Below are 16,021 nucleotides of genomic sequence, written 5' to 3'. Positions count from 1 at the left end.
CACACGCTGTTACTGTTTTTTTTTTTTTTTTTTTTCATTTCTGGAAGAGTGTAGGACGAGGAGAGCCAAAAAGACAAATGAAAACTGTGAAAGAAATATACCTTTACATATATACATATCTCTGTGTTTAAATGCATTGTTTACAAAAATCTACATGTATATTTGTTCATTTATGTTAATTTTAGTTCCAAATGACATGCTATAATCTGTCTCCTTCATTTTCAGGATCTTTTATTAGCTGCTTTGGTTTGTTTTGATGATAATTTGTTCTACCTGCATATCAAGTAGTCTTCTGCTGTCTCACGCACACTTCAGAGCTGACCTGAATGTACAAGATCTGCTTTGATTTTGTACTTGTGATTTTGTGTGTACCAGGTAAGCCTTTGAAAAGGCAAGATGGGTTGGATGGGTGACCGGCTAAATATTTTATGTTTATATGGAGGTTTTGTATGGACTGTAATCATATCATCAGTCAAGCCTCCTAAGTGCTGTCATTAACATTTAGAAGCGAGTGTAGATCTTATGCCAATTTCAAATAAAATAGATTTGCTATTTGAAGATCCAAGTGAATTGTTTTCCAGTTGATTTAAAGGGAAGACACTGCCTTGAATAAAAATATAAAATATATATACATATAAATATATTTTTTATTCAATAATACATATTTTTATTCAACGCAGTGTCTTCCCTTTAAATCAACTATATATATTTACGTATATATAAGAATATATATAAATATATTCACTATGCATACATACATATTTAGTGAATGCTTGGACACTGTTCTGCAGTTTTGTATGGGTTGGAGAGATATGGAAGGCCTCATAGGCAGAGACGTGTCTCATCTCCCATCTTCCCTCCCAGTCAAGTGCCAAACAACCTGCATGAGTCACCTCTGCTCCCTGGAAGAAGCCAACAGCACTTCAGTGGCAAGGAAATCACCGAGAGCTGTGGAGGACCTGAACAATATGCCTCTCACCCCACTCAATCACACCCTACGCTGTGTGCTGTCTGTCTTACCCTTGAGATGTGCTGTGGAAAGAGGCAGAGGGAGAACAAGGTGAGCACAGAAGAGCAGGATATTTACCAGGGGAGTCAACAGCGTCCTCATCTCAGCTATGTGCAGGGATGGATGCTGTATGGACAAAGCAAAGAAGCGGAAACATGTTAAGGTCTGAAAATCTTTGAGAAACCTGGATGTTTGGCTGCCGAAGCAGGTGTTTGGAGCAGGCCATGCAGGCAGCTTCATGTCTCAGTTTCCTCATGTATGAAACAATACTCACTGTTCCAAAACAGACACCTCAAATTCTTGGCCATATGGAAAATTATGGCTCTTCCAGCATCTTTCCCAGCCAAAGGAGAATAAGGACAAAGTTCGTGGTTCTCGATGTGGCAGAGGCTGGAACTTTAAGGGACTTGCATTTACCTGTCTCTAAACATAAGGCTGCACACAGTAGATGACAGCAGAGACCAAAGGTCAGCTGTTTCAGTGAAGCCTAGGGAAAGATTTTGTCTCTGCAAGATAGAAGAGAGTGTCAAGTGCCTGCTTTGCCTAATGGTGTTTTCTTTGGCCATGGTCTAGGGAGCAAATGTGCAGCCTATGATGAAGGAGGACCATGGCTGATTACACACTGCTGTATTGAGGAGAAATAAATACGCATTCAGAAAGAAAAGTGCAGAACAGGGCACATAATATATGCTCTGGGGGCTTCACTGTCCATTTCTGAAGGGACCCCAGAGATTACCAGGTTTATTCCCTTCCTTCAAGGGAGTCAGTTAAATAAACATTCACAAAGCGACTGCTGTGTGTTCAACCTGTTATTAAAAGCCTTGAGTATTTAGAGTGACCTCATATTTTGGCTTACACCTGAAGCCATCTAATCATAGAAAATGAATGGACACAGGGACAGAGAAAACAGCAAAAGCAAAAAATACACACTGAAGTTTTGTCCTTTTTCATTTGCGTTAGAAAGCTATATTCTGAGGCGGAGCTACAGATTTACAGGCAAAACCAAAATCATTGTGAGTCTTTCCACTGACTTTACCAGGCCTTAAGTAGATGTATTCATAACAGTTTCTAGGAGTTACCATAGAATCAAAATATTTAAATTAACATTCATTTTCACAGTGCTGAATGCAACAATGACGTCAGATATTAGTGCAATTTAGAGAAATAATGTGTCCATGATTTGTTCAGGATTGCAAAAGTTGGTTGTCTGCCACAGTTCACAGGAGTTCAAACGCTTCTTGCTCCGTTGCAGTTTTGCCTAATTAAGAAAGCTACCATTTAGGCTGAGCATCTCCAAGGACCACCAGCATTTTGCATTCTGCTGAGTAGAAATGCTCTCAGATCTATTCTATCTCCTTACGGAATTCTGGATAAAAAATGGTGACAACAGTGGTAACTTTACAATATTGAGGAAGTTGTCTTTGTGATTAGACATCAATAGGTGGTGCTTTTGGACAGTTCTGCTATATGCTCAGCTCCCATGTGCAAATTTGCCTAACACTTCAACTCTGTCTTTAGTATTGCTCAGAGGAGCACCCACGAGAGGTCCTGCAGAATGGGGCAAGTCACATAAATAATCCTTCCCTTTTTCTGTCTGCAATTCTGTTGCATCCAGCATGCATATATACTGAAGACCCTTCTTAGCAGTACATAATACATATATTAAAATCCTGTTATGTGTTTGCTACATGTATAATATATGTGTTAAAATGCATAACAGATGTTCCAGTTGTCATTGTCCTCTGGATTCCTACGGTCCTCCCTTTGTGTGCTAACAAAACATTAACCATGTTCTGAAAAAACAAATGAATTATTTTCTTAATTGTAGACTGTTATAAGCAAATCACTTTAAATCACATATAAGTCCTGGCTTTTAACTTTAGCATGTGCATAGGAGTTTTGTTGAGTAGGGGTGGACTTACACTGTGAGATTTGCTGTTGTTTTCTCAATATTTAGTGTCTCTGCCTTCCTCCTCGGCCCCACTCCTCCCCCTCCAAGAAAAAAAAAGTTTGGGCAAGCCTTAAGAAGAGTTTTGCATGAAGAAACAATTATTTTTAGCTACTTCTTAGAAACAATACAGGCTTTATTTTCTGTACCTATTTTCAAACTGACAGTATAATGCAAAAACTTCCTAAAGAAATAAAAAATCTTATAACTCAAATGTTCAGAAATTTCCCTCAATAAAAGCCATGCATGTTTTATAACTGCCAGTGTCTCCACACAGGAGTGGCTACTGAAGCAAATATGCACGCTGTCTGGTGAACCGGCTCATTGAAGTCAGTAGGATAGCACCTTATAGTGACAAGGAATGCTCAAAGGTTTTTCGATTAGTTAATCACTGTGATCCTGAAGTAGTTTTTAAGGCAAAGATCTTAAAGCAATCTGAGGGAAACTGTCCTTGTCTTGCGCTAGTGCTGTGCTTTGCAAATGCAGAAAGTAATCAACAATACTACATTTGATTCATAGCATGTGCATTTTCCTAAAAAAAAAATATTTACGTACATTATTTCACCAGCACTTCATCAAAGAGGCTACATAAATATTGAGGGAGGAGGGAAGCAGAAACTTAAAACAACAAAAATGTGACAGTAGGTAATAATATGTCTAAATTTAGAAAAAAAAAATCCATCTACTAGGGGTTTCACAACCTTCAATATCATAGTATATCAACACATTACCTCACAGTGAAAAAAAGCGATGGAACATAGAACTTAGGCAATGATTTTGTTTTTATGCTGCAACTTTTTGACATCTATATCCAGATCTTATTTTTCCTGAGAAAGAACTGTATGTAATAAAGCAAACTGGGAAAGCTTAATCTGTGCAATATATTGTATCTAGTTCTAAGAGATAGAGGCATATGTCAGCCATACAAGTGGTGGGGAAGATACATATTCTATCTTTAAGAGAGATCTGAATGCATCTGCGCTATCGTCCTGGAAGAGAAGCAAGGCACTTTTGTTTCATCCTATTTTTATGTTCAATGTGGGAATAATAGAATAGTGTGCTACCACCAAGCTACTGTGAAACATTCCAACAAGAGCTTTCTTTTTTTATTTTTAATGCATTTGTATTTGGGAAGTTATGAGATGCGTAGGCTCTGTCTTGAAGCTTTCCTCAAATGCAGATTAGTAATCACTTGGCACACGCTTATCTATTATATGGAATTTTTAAGACTTTGGGAGGAAGGAGAATCAGAACTAGGCCAATTAAGAAAAAAAATCCAGTCTCTTCTTACCCAAATAGAAAATATTTTTTTCTGTGTTCTATGATGCATTTAAGTGTTGTGTGATATGTAAGACCCCAGGCCACATACTGAATGATGAGAATAAAAATAAATGTCAAACAGTTGCAATTTGCTAAATGAGAATGTTCTGGTTAATGTCACAGTGTAATTTCATTCTGAAATTTATCAATATTTTACCAAACTCTTATTTTCAAAACAACAAATGTGTATAAGCAATAAAAACAAAATTTCAGCAAGAAAAGAATTCAAAAATAACTTAAATTCTGGGAATTATTTGTTAATAACAATTTAGAAGAGTCATTATCTGATAAACCTGTGAATTCAAAATGAATGCCCTAAAAAAGCACACAAGTGTTAGGCACAAACACCTATGGTGTGCAGGTCTGTGGCTACCAGCAAAGGGAGGAGGGCAGTATATATATGAGGCAGTATATATATGAGTATATTGGGCAGTATATATATGAGGAATTGTGATGCTCCTGTTGAGAACTGGGGGAAAAGAAAATGTAACATAACAGTAGTTGAATGTTAACTTTAAGCTCTTGTTTTTGTGTTTACTCTGCATTGGTTTTCCCCTAATCTCCTCTCCTGGTGTTCCCACATAACTTCATAATGAGCCCCGCTGCTCTGCTATTGATGTCAGACACCCAGCACAGCAAGAAATCATTCTCTGAAAGAAACGATTATGATTGACATGAAACTCTATTACAGTGGGAAATGATCCATAATCCGCACTGGGAAGTTAAAGGAGGGATTACTAGATTTCTATGTCTTTGAACTAAAATTGTTATCTAAAAAGTCCCTTGGAATCTCTGAAAAGCTGTTTCAAATCCCCATAACAGGCTGCATGTTTGGTCAAATCTAACTGGAAGAGTTGAAGTGGGAAATGTGTATGTCAAAAGGGGCTAGCATCATCATACTTTCCCAAATGATGTTTACTGGTCACTTTGAAGAGCAGTAGGTGTTACCTGGCACTTTGAAGAGCCCTTTAACAACAGCCTGACGAAAGGATAAATTACGCTCTTGTTTTTGTTTAGAATATGGATATTGCTCTTCAGCTGTTTCTCGGTTTCATGAACTGTGTCTCTAGTTAAATAGGTTGCAATGAGGATTTCATGAACCCTGTCTCTATCGAAATAGGTTGCAAAGAGAAGCCTACCTCAGCAGCACAGGGGTTTGTGCTGCATGTAAAATTACGGTCATTGCAGATGCGACTCTGCACAAAGCAGTTAACCAACCTAACCTTCATCAAATGAGTTGGCTGAAGTGGGAAGAGGGTACTTTTTCACCTTAAGTCCAAAAGCTCTACGTAGAAATACCAACTCTTCATGGGAGATGAGAAGTTGCCTTTAAAGCAGATTTTCCATCTTCGCCAAGGGGAGACAGAGCAGTATTGATCCAAGGAGCAACAAAAGGCAATACGGACAAGCAGGAAGCATAAGGCTGCTGGAGAAGGTGTCCTGTGGTCCTCTGCAGAAGCTGGCCCTGTCTGAAAGACTTCACCAGACTTGAGGGAGATTTTCTCCCTCGGGGTTCATGTGATAGCAGGGAGAGTGATGACACAGCACGTTTCCTTCTACTTGTTCCCAGCAATGCAAACTGGGAACCAGTACCCACTCTCAGAAGGTGCAAATCAAAACATCCTCTAGCTTAATATCAGCAAGCATCAGAAAGTGCTGAGTGCTGCCAAAACACTTTCAAAAGTGTAAAGCTTCTCACTGAAATGGGGTTTAACAAAGATATGTATTTTCACAAAAACTGTTGACATGAGAAAATATATTTTTTCAAATAAAAATTCCTGCATGAACATTTTGCTGAGAATATTAACAAAAAGTTTTTTGAAATATTATTTTTATCAATAACAGATCATACCATTGGAATGAACAGGGCAGTATATATCACCATTGTTACATTGTCACTGACAACTAGAGATTTCTATGTCTTATAGACAACAGCAAATTCTCTCTCTCCAATAGTTTGACCAAGGGAGGTAGAGAAGGAAAAAATGAAGAAAAATAAAGGAAAAAAATGCACATAGACCACAAATTTTATCTCAGTAAAATGTGTAAAAATAGCTCCTTCTTACTCAACATATCTGTCAGTGTGTATAGCAGAGTTTGTCTGCATAGTCTTCGAAAACAAACTCTGCTGACCCTGCAGAACTAACAAGGCTACAAATGAGTTGCGTGTCCCCGCAAGAAAAGTAAATGGCTGTTAATGACACCTGTGAAAATTGACTGAAGATATGGGGGTCATTTATATGTCGATAAGGCAAGACACAAAGATAATAGGTTTGCAGAAGAGTAATTTGGTCAGCATTTTGCTTTCAGAAAACTGATTTCTACTGCCAGCAGCAGAGAACAGGTCTAGTATACACTTTTTACTAATATACTCTATATATTAAAATATCATATATTATATATAAAAATATCACAGGGAATTTCCAGTTGAAGTTTTATTTCAGGAAAGCATAAAACCATTTTTAATATAAGTATTTCAGTGGCAATACTTGAAAAGAAATGAGTCATTCTTATGCTTCAAAATGAATACTTTGATCAACTTTACAGCAAGTCTGAATACTCTTTTTGTCTGCTGACTTTATTTTTTTCTCCAGTTGTCTCCATTTACTGCCTCCAACAGAACTGAAAAAGAGAACTAGAAAAACCTTAAAAGGGAAAATGGTATTCCTATGTTTTTTTCCTTTTATTCAAAGAACAAAATGGAAGAAAAGCACAAATGGACAAAAATTTTGAAGCATCAAAAATAAAAGAGAGAAATGTAAAATTAAGTAGAGAATAGAGTAGTTAAAAGTTAAATGAAGAAGATATTTTTTTCTAGAATTCATGATAGCAAAATTTAGGAAAATTTCAGAAAGGGATTTTTTGCTCATCATATTTTATAGAGAAAGAACACTTATTTTCAGCCTGCCAAAGAGGAAATTCCGAGCCTTGCTTGCAAGAAAAAATAATATAGTTTCAATAGGACAATGTATTCGTTACAGAAAATACTACAGACATGAATGAGGAACCTTTTTGCAGTTGTTTACCAAAAAAGAGGACTATATTAGCTACCATGTACGATGCTTTGATCATGGTACAATAATGCCTTTCTTTCACACTTTTTGCACAGTCTATCCAAATACTACTGTTTCTGCGTTGCTATACAAGTTTAAAGAAGACTGCTTAAGAGCAGGCATTCACACTTGTATTTGCTTCGCTCTTCAAAATGGGCTACTTCTCCAAAAACCCTGGCTATATAACTTTTGCAGCACCAGCCTGTCTGCTATGGCTCCCTGCCTCGCTGTAACTCATGGACAATCCTCACCAGCCTGTAACACACTCCCTGGGATGACAAGGCCTCCAGGTTGCAAGGTCAACTTCCTCAGAAAACGTACACTTCACCTTTCCTGAGCTCGTGGCCCACATGGATTATCTGACATGCAACAGTGATGAATCCAGAAAGGAGGCCTCTTACTTCCTGGTCTAAACCATTCTATTTTTTTTCTTTTTTTTCTTTTTCTAATACTTTCCTGTCTGCTGAGCCATACTTGCCTTAGGAGCACATACGCTCTGTTTGGCAGCAGTAAACGGTCCTTCTGAGTTTGTTTCTTGAACTCCTCAAGTCCCTGTGCAAAAATCCAAAGTAAACTTGAATGAGTTCAAGTTCTGCTAATCAAGCGGACACAATGCCAGTCAGGCAAAGGTGAATGCCATGACTGCTAATTTGCTTATATATATCCACCAAGTTAGTAAATAGCTAAGGAAAAATGACATCATACTTATTCTGACTTTTGTTTTAGTTCTTCTTCCGCAAGCAATACTACGGGGAGTTAGACCATTAACATTTACACGTAGGCGTAGGTCAGCCTTCTGGTTGGGTGCAGCCTGGCAGCTGGAATGCCACTGCCTCTGCTTCTAATTAAATCTAAATGTCTCCTGCTGATGTCCTGTCTCACAAGACTCCACTGCCCTGTGCCCTAGGGAGATCTTTGAATTGTAGCTGAATTTTCTTCCTCTTTCATCTCTGATAGTGACTTCTGAGTGTAAGAATATCATTCTGAAGCAAAAATAGTTTTCTTCTAGTCTAGATTTTTCTAACTACTGTTTAATCTCTACTAACAATTTTACAGTGATTTCAGTTTCCCTGGCCAGCTACACATGCTATCTGTCATTGAACCCATATGATATTTTCTTTCTTTTGACTTCTCTTCTGTAGCTTTCAGAATTCACAGGAGTGGTGGTAAGTTGTTTCAACCATTAATTAATCTCATCTAGAATTATGTGGGCCAGGGTCATACACTTTCACGAGTGAGAAATTTTGATTCTCCATTCAAAAAAAAATTATGTGGTAATTGAGATTTCTTTTCTCTTCCGTAAAGTAGATTAATCTGCCATGTCTTTCCCTGGCATGGAATCTTTTTTTCTTATAGCTCTTTTCTGATCTGTAGTCCTTTTCCTAACACCTTCCAGAATTGTCGATACAAGAATTGGACACAACATTTCAATGCCAAATGGCTACTGTACAAACAGAAGACATGCAATCCACCCAAACCTATGAGGATTAAGTGAGCATTTGTGAAATACAACTCTGCGCATGCCCCTGTCTATTGACCTTAAAATGTACTATACTGCTAATAAAGTGTCTGCAGTATTGCAGGAGTACATATTATCTATTTGCAAGTTTATAGTTTCAGTGAATATGTTAGGATTTTAGCCACCTAAAGTGGCTAACCATATCTAGTTAGGGATGACTAACACCGCTGCTCTGGGAAGACTTTTCTTTAATTAGGAGAATTACCTCCTATTTTTGACACCTTTTTGCTAAGCAAAGGGTATAACCTATCACATGCTCTTCTTTGTTCTTTCATCATTATCTTTCTATAACCCTTTCTATAATTTTGGCTGGAAACTGTAGATGACCTTTTAGCTAAATCAACCTACAGTTGGAGACGCCTACTCATATTCGCAGTTAGAGCTGCTCATTAGTTGTGATTTGTCAGACAGAAGAGATTAACCAGTTTTTTATTTTATACAGAAAGTTCTATGATGTTCATTTGTGCACCTCTGTGACACTGTCATATATCCTCATATAGCAGTGCGTGTAGCAGGCTCAGTAACTCATGGCTGAGCTAAAGCATGTTTCTCAGAGATTTCAACTAACAGGAAGCCTTCCAGGCCTGAGAAGACCCTGTTCATCATTCTGACTTAGCTCTGGAGCGCGTTCTGCGTATGATCTCACCTATTATTTCCTACATGAAGGCCATAATTACTATTTCAGCTACAGCTTGTATTTAAAAAACCTCTCATGCTCTTCACTTATATTGTCCAAGTACAGATGTGCTAACAAATTAATCTTCCTAAACTCTTCTCTGCCTCATCTGTGCTTTCATGAGTAGCTATATTTCCTGTTAAAATCTGACACTTTATCTGTAGCTCTATATACTTCTGGTTTCTACCTTTAGTTGGTAGATGTTGCGGGGCTTTTATTTTCTTGTTCCTCCACCCTGCTTCAATATGGATGCACGTGCCCTAATCGAATGTATGAATCATGTATTTCTCAACTTGTCAGTGATTATAACACACTGCTGCAGCCAACATATGCATTTTAGGCTGTTCTTGAGGATATCTAACGTAGGTATTGTTGTTTTCCATGCAGTATAACATATAGCAAGCTTCTGTAAAGTAGTGGTAGCATGGGGCTACTACTTCATTGTTTTTAAGGACAGAAGAAACACTAGATACAGTCGATAAGACTGATGCACCAAGTGAAAACCATTTACTTCTTTTCCCCTTTTTAAATTTTATAAATTTTTATACTTTTCACAGAGCTTAAATAAATGCACTGAGCCTAGAAATAGTTATGGAGACTGGTAGACTGAGATGTCTATCCTGCATATCAATAACTAAAAGATCTGAGTGTATTCTCCAGTATATTGCCATTATGGACAACGTGAATATACCCAGGGAAATGCCCATAAAGCGAGGCAAAGAATCTCATGTAGGTAGTGATGAATAAGCACAGATAGGCAGCAGATGTAGTGGTGTAAGCTGAGGAAGAACTTTTCTATGAGGGTGACAGAGCCCTGGCACAGGCTGCCCAGAGAGGCTGTGGAGTCTCCTTCTCTGCAGATCTTCCAAACCCGCCTGGATGCCACCATGTGCCACGTGGGTGTCCCTGCTGGAGCAGGGGGGTTGGACTAGATGGTCTCTAGAGCTCCTTTCCAATCTCAACCAATTCTGCAATTCAGAGCTGCCAATTCCATTTTAACTGGACAGTTTTGGCAAAGGAGTACCCCAGATGGAACCTTGAATTCTGTTGATAAAAACATAGCTATTCATGCAGGGATGGCTATGCCAGGAAGAGAGGACTGACAAGCTGTTTTTAACATCTTGTTATAGCAAAGTATCTTCAGATGGGCTACAGAAAAAAAAGCAGAAAGGAAGAAAAAATCCTAGTTAGTATTGTACAAGAATGATTGTGCCATATGATCACCTTATATTATTTTTGCTTATTAGTTGCCTTTTAGTTAATGCAGTTTTATTTTCTTCGTTTAGGTAGTGACCTTCCACAAAACAGTATTCATTTGAGTGACTATATATCATGTAGCAGTGGAGACTATTTTTATGTTAGTTCACGTAAAAAAGAATGCAATTAAATTGCCTAATAAGTGGCATTTTGTGGGAGAACATTACTCAGAACAGAGAATCACAAAGCGCCTTTGTCTTTGAAAGGTCAATCTACTTTATACTGTGTTTTAGACAATGATGCAGATTTTCCTCTGAGGTAGTCTCAGTAATTCCACAGAGTTACACCAGGAAAAAACTTATTTTTATAGACAGAGTGGCTTTTGAAGGTGTCACTTATGTGATAATGGTATTATGATAGTTCCTTCATATATGATAGGCAATCAAGAATTGCAAGAGTAGATGCTATTGCTATTGCAGTAGACACATTGTGCTATACAAAACATTTAAATCTTAAGAGGAATAAATCAAAAGAGAAGAAATATATTGATTTATGGGAAAATATCCAACACTGCTGCAGAAAATAAAAATAACGCTGTTTTCAGATGGCATTAAATCTTCCTTTTAACACTGCCACTACCAGGTTGTCTAAGTATCTTGCATGTTTAGTGTACTATTACTGTTTAGTAACAGTATTGTTAAGTGTACTGTTACTCTTTTTAGGAAGAAAGGGATATTGTCCTTCTTGCACAGCTGTGGGACACAATGATTTAGGTATTTATCCAAAGTCACATGGGAAATCTTTAATTGTAGTACTGATTTTAATTCACATACACTGGGATAACATGACCTTTTTCCTGCCTCTCATTTCTGTAAAGACTGACTGCAGACCTGATGTCAAGGTTAATTGTATGTCTCCTGAGAAACATGAATTTCTTTTCCTTCTTTTTTTTTTTCCAGCTATCATGGCTGCACATATGTATGCATGGAGAAGTTACCCAACTAAAAGTTCTCATTTGTAAACACTGTGTGTGTGTGTGAATTTAAATTTCAGTAGACCTTGTATGCTTGTTTCAAGGCAGGTATTTTTTTGTCAGGGCAATGGCAGTCTTTTTGTGTGAATCAGGTACAATAGCTACTGCATATCAAGAAGTCCCATACAGGAATTAAATACGCACAATGCACATATTCAGAACTGCCATTTGTGACTCTCCTTTCATATAACAAGGCATTATGGAAATGCCTTGAATTAGTTTTAGCACCTTGTGTTAAAAAAAAAAAATCAAAACAAATCCAATACATGCAAATCCTCCAATATTTGCTACTCTTTACAATTCAGAGATTATATAAGATGGAAAGTGTAAGGAGATGTTCTTTGTAAAGATCTGGAATAAAGAAATGAGGATTTTTTTTAAGGTAGGAGGAAGGAAATGAAGATTAAATATCAAGTGAATATGTAGGAGACCAGCTTCAATATAAGAGAACATAAGAATACCAAGAGTCAGAAGAGTCTGCTAGTCACTACATCCTACTTTTTTTTTTTTTTTTTTTTTTTTGCCAATGTGGCAGCCTACACTGGTATGAAAGATGGGAAGGCTGCTCTATAAGCTTATAGTATGCTATAAAGATGTTATGCTCCCACAGTTAGGAAGCAGTAAATATGTTCAGTTCTTTACTATGTCTCAGGCTTTCTACTCTTTTCTGTTTTTTTTTTTTTTTTCCCAACGGGGTGCTATTTTGGCAGAAGCTTCTTGTATGCTTTATAAAGTCTAATTGCTTCACCCTCTTTCTGGTGTGTCCTGGCTGATGTCTAAATGTCCAAAGTTTTCCAGAGTGGCCCCTTGCACACCACGGAGGAGAGAGTGACACCGCATTAGGTTGTGGGGACGTAGTAACCTTGCCTTTTCAGTACAAAGATGGAGGCAAGTTATCTGGCTTTTTCTGTCATTATAATCATTCTTTCCTACACCATGTTTCCAAACTCTCCCAGCTTTGTTCTGTATGCTTTTGCTTGAGCTCAGCTCAACTCAACTTATAGCATATATTTACTCATATCTTAGCTCTAGGTTGAATAGATGATTCTTTCTCTGGGGGAAAACAAACAGCTAGCCATAATGGGTGATGAGGAAAGTGATGGATGCATGATCAATTCCACATAAAGACTCAAAACCCAAAGGGCTTAGTGTTTGCAGTGTTGATCTCACTGTAGGGCTGAGTTTACATATTTTTGAAATATTATTCTGAGATGCTACACCGCTAGAAGATTAGAGTTTACCTGTGTACTTTAGAATAGGTTAAAGCTAGCAAATTATTATGAGAATTGGGCTACTGTGTAATTCTTGAGAGATGCAGCAAAATGTAGCTGTAGAGTTCTTTAGTGCAGACACTCAGTGCAATATGTGCATTAAAAATTATGAAAGGGTTGCTGAAAAATAGCTCAACCAGGGAAGAACATGTATTTGGTTTTCCCATGGAGCTGCATTAAATTCAGAAGCAATCTATGCTAATGCATCTCATTTTCCTACCTGTTTTTGGATCTATTTATAATGTAACCCTGTGGTATTCTGATGGCATTTTAGCATATGTTCTGAATTTCAGACTTCCTGAATAGAAACTAGCATAGGAAGCCTATGTTGGAAATTTAGGAATAGCTGTGAGCGTGGCTGACTGAGTTATTCATTATGAAGATGTTGTATGAGGAATATAACGTACTGTATTTATAGGTTGTTCTGTGAACAACTCTGTGTTGTACTAATTTATTCATTAGCATAGCTCCATGTACAGTTTTGTGAACCAGTTTAAGCCTATGATTTGTTTTTCTTTTTTCCTTTAACCATTCTGCACCAGCGCAGATCGCCTTGAAATAAATGAGATATTTCCATTCATTATTTGCTACGTGTGAAGTGTAATTGTCCTCTCGATGAGAGGAATTCATTGTTTCTACTCATTGAAATACTAGAAAAAAAATTCAGAAATGTAACTGAAGAATCCTCTTGTTCATACATGAATACAGTTATTTATATGCAAATAAAGATAGTTGTCTGAAAAGCAAAGCTATTCTGAATCATTAATATAAACAAAAAATCTGTTCAAACCAGTGATCAAGAATCTCAGGAAAAATGTAAAACCACAGGCACAGCCGCATTGAGCAGCACTTTAAGGTTCGAAGAGCCTTCTGAAAACACTCCCTGACCACCCCAGCTGCAAAGTCTCACATAAACATGCCCTTATGCAATTAAGGTAGTAATATGAAATCACATACCCCTATACCTTGAAGTTGGTCTTCAAAGTTACTTCTATTTGTCTTTGAGTTTTTCATCGCACCGTACCTGAATCTTGTAAAGAAATTACATAATACTGTTGCTTAATGTATGGTGGTTTTCTCTGGTTCATGACCCAGTGACTTTAAAATTATACACGAGTAGTTTCCACGTGGAAATGACAGCATCTAAGTACAGGCACAAAGTACTGAAAGCTTGATGTCTCAGACACTTTCTGAGTTACAGCAGCTCTTACATTAGTGCCTTCTTTATTTTCATCGTCTCATTTTCATAGCTATTTCCAGTCCCTTACTAAATATTTTGCTAGGAAATAGGATTACAAAAATGTAGGATACTAGAAGGTAAAGATGTAACACAAAGATATGTGTTTCAAATGCTTGTCCACCTCTAGTGTCCATTACTTTTGTGACTTGTAGTCGCTAGAGATACATGAGGATGTATGACAGGATCTGACATAAGCATTTTCATTTTCAAAAGCACTCAGTATTGACACTGCAGCATATAGCACAATTCTCTTTTTTACCACTGACTTTCAATGAAGCAAGCCAAGTTCTTTATTGAATGCTTTTGGAAATCTCTCTCACATATCCCTTTGCATAGAAAATCAATAGCAACAGTAGTAAAGGTAGCAGCAGGATTAAGAAGCTGAGACATACATTTGCATGTGGTTACAAAGCTTGGTTTGCAATTTTTAGCAACAAGAAAAGCACCTCTAAAGGGTAAACCATTTCTTGTTCCCTTTTTATGCACTACTACACAGATGAGTAAAAAAAAAAAAAAAGTATTTCCTTTCAAGACATGTAAAACCAATCTGCCAAAAAGTTGTAACAAAATATAAGGTAGCAAAATATCAATGACAAATTTTAAATGTATGAAATGGCAGTATTTGTAAGGCACTAGTACTACTCATTATCTGATAGTAATGTGAACGATGCCACAGTGAATGTCACATGAAGCATTTAGACTTTTATTATCCTGAGGAAAGAGATTTTTGTAGGCAAACTTTGGATCTGATTCCGATTTAACTAAGGGTTTTATCACATAGGAAGCCACTGGAGAGACTTCCCCCAGTCTCAATAGAAGTTGTAATTAGTGATCACTGTAATGCTATTAGGCAGCAATTCTGTTATTATATCATTATGTATCCAAAGATGAGCATATCATTTACGCAATATATTGTTGAATAGATCTATCTTTTGTTTTATAAAATTATTTGCCAAGCATGTTCAAAAGGATTTAAGAATTCTGAAAAAAATTCATGATGAACTGCTGTTTTCAGCTGCTTACAGGAGTTCAATCTGAGAAAAGTTTAAACTCTTCAGAATTACAGGTTACTGGAAGGACTTTGTCAGGAAAGCTGGTAAGATTATAGGCTTCAAAATAGTACATACACATATGTAAACTAATGTGAGCGATCCCAGGCAACAGAAGCTTAAAGCGTTCTGGAATTAACCATGTTCAAAATATGCTTTTTGCCATATCTCTTGAATAAAACCAAATGCTCAGCCTCATCAAGCTCGCGGGATGGTGGCAATGGTCATAAACTATAACCACAAATTTTACGTTACCAAAGGCTTTGAGAGAAGCCTATCGAATTGTGTGAACAGAGATGATATAGCCAGAACTGTCTGAACTTGCTCTGACTGTATATCCCTTCAGATATGCTGACTAGGGGTGTTACTGTCTCTGGGACTATGGTATTCATTTTGGTGATGGGAGGACTGGCTTATAACGGACAGTCTAGGAAAAGAACTAAAGCTGGGAAAAGGGAGGGATCCCAGTGTTTGGGGAAGGAGCAGGTGTGGAAACATGTAAGTTAGTTAGTGCCAATATCATATTCCAAGAACATTATTTCTCCTGTTAACAGAAGACATGTGCTACCTACTGGAAAAAATCCATGTTTGTCAGTAAAAAAAATATGCCAAAATTGCATTTTTTTGAATAAAAATGACGTAAATTTGACTCACAAATCATGTGTCCCGATGACAAATTTTATACAAATCAAATTTAGAAATATGT

This window comes from Tinamus guttatus, unplaced genomic scaffold (assembly GCF_059628265.1).
Source record: "Tinamus guttatus ecotype Peru unplaced genomic scaffold, ASM5962826v1 Tinamus_guttatus_pri_ptg000410l, whole genome shotgun sequence".
NCBI lineage: Eukaryota > Metazoa > Chordata > Aves > Tinamiformes > Tinamidae > Tinamus > Tinamus guttatus.
This window is presented reverse-complemented; position numbering follows the sequence as displayed.